The sequence below is a fragment of the Procambarus clarkii genome, chromosome 69 (genome assembly GCF_040958095.1).
Source record: "Procambarus clarkii isolate CNS0578487 chromosome 69, FALCON_Pclarkii_2.0, whole genome shotgun sequence".
Lineage (NCBI taxonomy): Eukaryota > Metazoa > Arthropoda > Malacostraca > Decapoda > Cambaridae > Procambarus > Procambarus clarkii.
Window position 1 is genome coordinate 6,081,530 of NC_091218.1, and position 3,776 is coordinate 6,085,305.

Consider the following 3,776-nt stretch of genomic DNA (forward strand, 5'->3'; position numbering starts at 1 on the left):
GCCCGTATTTATACGGCCCCAAACTGCCCACGCAACGCCGCGGGACGCGCTGCGCAATTGTTTCTTTCTCCCCCGCCAGAAACATCCCCGCTTGTGATGCAAGCAGTGACCATTTTCTGACCAGGGGGAGAAAGATACTGGCAGTATGGGGCGTTAAAGTTTATTGAAGATTAAATTCTGCAGAACATGTAAATATATAAAGTTCACATAAAGTAAGTAATTATATAAAGTTTATATTAAACACGGTTTATATTATAGACTTAACAAAGTTGATATTATATAAAACTTAATATTGAACATGTAAATATACAAAGTTTCAAATATAATTTAAGGAATATATAACGTTTATATTAAAATATATAAAGTAAATATATAAAGTAAGAATTAACAGTAACAATTCCAAGGACTAGATTTAACTTAAAAGGTACACCCGTAGTAAGTATGAGACCTTAGCCTATAGTGACATGGAAACTAATTCTGCAGAAACCTAAAGGTTAACTGGTACTAGAATTAAAGCCGAGTGCAAATGTGTAGTAATTATATAACACTAGGATATAACAGGCAGGACACAAAGAATAACTAATAAGTGAGAGACCACATAACACGTAATGTACCCGGCCAAGAGGCCGTAAAAGACCTAATGGATAAGGAGAAGGGGGTGTGACTACAAGTAGGGCTTACTAGCACCTAGACTGGGCAAAGTATTAGCTGCGGACAGCGGGACACTTGGGGACCGGCGCTGCACCCCCACCGCAGGCCAGCGGCCGGACCCCCCCCCCCGAAGGGCGAGTGCCAGCTGGCCGCGTGAGGCACTCAATGTAGCAGAGCAACAACGTCCCGTCTGACGTAGGATGTGAGCACTACTCTTCCGCCTGCCGTTTGCCATTATTTCTGATGTGGCGAGCCCGTCCCGAGACAGCTGGGTGCGGAGCGTAGTCATCTGAAGTCAAGCCTAGCGCCGAGAGGGCAGCGCGTAGGATCCTGGAGAAATCTCGCCTGGTGACAGGAGCGCTTGTAGGATCTGTGCTTGTAGGATCCGAAGAGTGTTGATTCCTGACCATGTAAGCGATACCTGGTCCAGTCGGAGCGTGCGTCGATTTTTTGTCGCGTAGCTCACCTCCCCCGGGCTGAAAGATATAAGGCAGTAAGGGTGGGCAGAAGCGGCGTGCAGTGTTATCGTGACAGGCAAGAGCACAGACGAGAGGGAAACCCTAGCTGAATCAATACGGAGACGAAAAACGGGGGAGGGAGCCCGGCAGCAGGAATTAAGAGAAACCTTAATTAACAATCCTGGATGAATAAAGAGCATCCGAATAATTATACTGTAGCAATGAAGGGGGGCTAACAAATCTAAGAATCTTCCAGCAAACGGAAGGGGGAAGTACCTTTGCTAAGAGCAAAGGTGGGAGAAAACCGGTAGGAGAACAGCAAGGAGGCACAAAGCAACTATAACAGGGTAAGACGAAACACTATAAATCTTGAATATAAACAATACATATACCAAGAAAGGGTATAACAACTAAGCAACATATACATAAACAATAAAATGGAATAAGAACCAATTCTTAAAGCCAAATCTATAACATGCTTGTGTCCTAATCGGATGTAGAATGTGAGCGGAGAACATTACCCTTGGTCTCTATCCCATCTCTGCCTCCAGACGGGTGATTGGGCTGGATAGAAGCCAAGGAGTCTGCCTTGAGTGGCCGCTGAGTGTAGTCTTGTGTTGTCAATGAGCGTCTGCGAGCCGCAGCTAGTACGCCGTGAACTTCGGCAACATCTTTAGAACAGGAGCAAAGTGAAATCGACGGCAGGGAGCTGCCATTCAGTAACTGTAATAAGGATAATAATAAGAATACAATGTCGTAAATAATCGTACAATGAAGAATACAATGTAATATCGTAAATAACAGATGACGGCAAGTGCCGCAGAATGGAAGAAATTAAGAAAGCAACGCCAAACCATAATAACAATTTATATTTTAATAAAATAATACTGGAATGACAGTAACGGTACGGAATAATATTAATACTGCCATATAGCCCAGCAAATAAAGAGAAGATAATAGTATTATCGTAGGCCCTGGGCGGCTGCATCCCGGCACCGCTGCGTGCGTTGATGGTGATCAGAGGAATATCCGGCTCGCGTTCTCTTCCTCGCCGCAGTAGGGTGTGAAGGGGGGGGGGGGTTCCGGCTTGTCGTGGCTTCGAATAAAGGGAACAGAAGAAACCGGCATTGAGCGCCAAGCGGGCAGAGCGCAGTGGAAGGAATAGCGGTTGGAGGTAAGGGGCCCCTAACCTAATGATAGATGAGGTAAAATTAAATAGAATACTATTACGTAGTAGGAAACAACAATGGCGAAGGAACAAGAAGAGTAAAATAGCCCAGAAGGCCGGATGGCCAAAGAACGTTAGCGACCTATGGCCAACAGCATGCTGGCTGCGCTGGCCAACCACAAGCTGGCCGACGTCATGCTAACTGACTGGCTTGAGCTTGCCGAAAGGAAGGCCGAATGGCCAGTTTTTTGCATGACACCGTGCGCGAGGCCATGCTAAACTTCTCGGTAGCATCCAAATGTAACTTAAAGTACTGTCGATACGATGAAGAATGGGTGGTCAGATATAATGCACAAAATTCAGAATAGAATATATAATGAGGGAAACGAGTGTAATAGGACGAAATAACCGGAGGAGAAAAAAAATTGTGGGGGGGGGGGGCCACCCGAATGCACTGCAACTAGCGTACCTTAGCTGAAAATAACTTAAAGGCACAGAGGCAAAGCAATAGATTAATACAAATCCTAATTGATAGTCCCTTAATAACAAATTGAACGTGAAACTTAAACAAAGAGTAAATTGCAGGAGAAAAATTTTTCCGTAATAAATACGAATCAAATTGAGAGTCCAACAATAACAAAAATAACAGACACGCAGACGTAGGAGGAACCAAGGGGACGTTTCGCACAGGCGAGCCCGCACGGCTGGGGGGGGGGGGGGGGGGCGGAAATGACAGAGGGCCGAAGAGAAGATAACGTCGCCGAGGCGCGCTGGACGGTACACAACCCGGTCTGAGAAAGGACATAGGCCCAAAAGCGAGAGGCGATAACGTAGAATGGGGTGGAAGAATGCGGAAGTAAGCGGGCGAGACCGAGTAAACAGGGACCCGGGGGGGGGGGGGGGCAACCGATAAGCCGCGGCTCGCGCACCGCTAGCCATACCTAAACATGCCTAGACAGGAGGGGGAGAAGCATAAAGGTAACCCAGCAAAAGACTAGTAATTAGTAACTCTGCAAATAGCACATCCTGGCTGACTCTACTTAATAATTTACTTAGTAACTCTGCAAATAGCACATCCTGGCTGACTCTACTTAATAATTTACTTAGTAACTCTGCAAATAGCACATCCTGGCTAACTTTACTTAATAATCTACTTAGGAACTCTGCAAACAGCACATCCTGGCTGACTCTACTTAATAATTACATAGTAACTCTGCAAATAGCACATCCTGGCTGACTTTACTTAATAATTTACTTAGTAACTCTGCAAATAGCACATCCAGGCTGACTTTACTTAATAATTTACATAGTAACTCTGCAAATAGCACATCCTGGCTGACTTTACTTAATAATTTACTTAGTAACTCTGCAAATAGCACATCCTGGCTGACTTTTACTTAATAATTTACTTAGGGACTCTGCAAATAGCACAACCTGGCTGACTTTACTTAATAATTTACGTAGGAACTCTGCAAACAGCACATCCTGGCTGGCTACTT

General features: G+C 45.0%; 1 long non-coding RNA gene across 1 annotated transcript; it reads right to left on the reverse strand.

The window, feature by feature from the left end:
* Positions 1–275: 275 nt before the first annotated feature.
* LOC138355728 (uncharacterized) lies at positions 276–3,280 on the reverse strand. The gene is made up of 2 exons (XR_011224012.1): positions 1,631–3,280; positions 276–1,127 (listed from the first exon to the last, which is right to left on the reverse strand). It is a non-coding gene; the product is annotated as an uncharacterized lncRNA (long non-coding RNA).
* Positions 3,281–3,776: the final 496 nt, after the last annotated feature.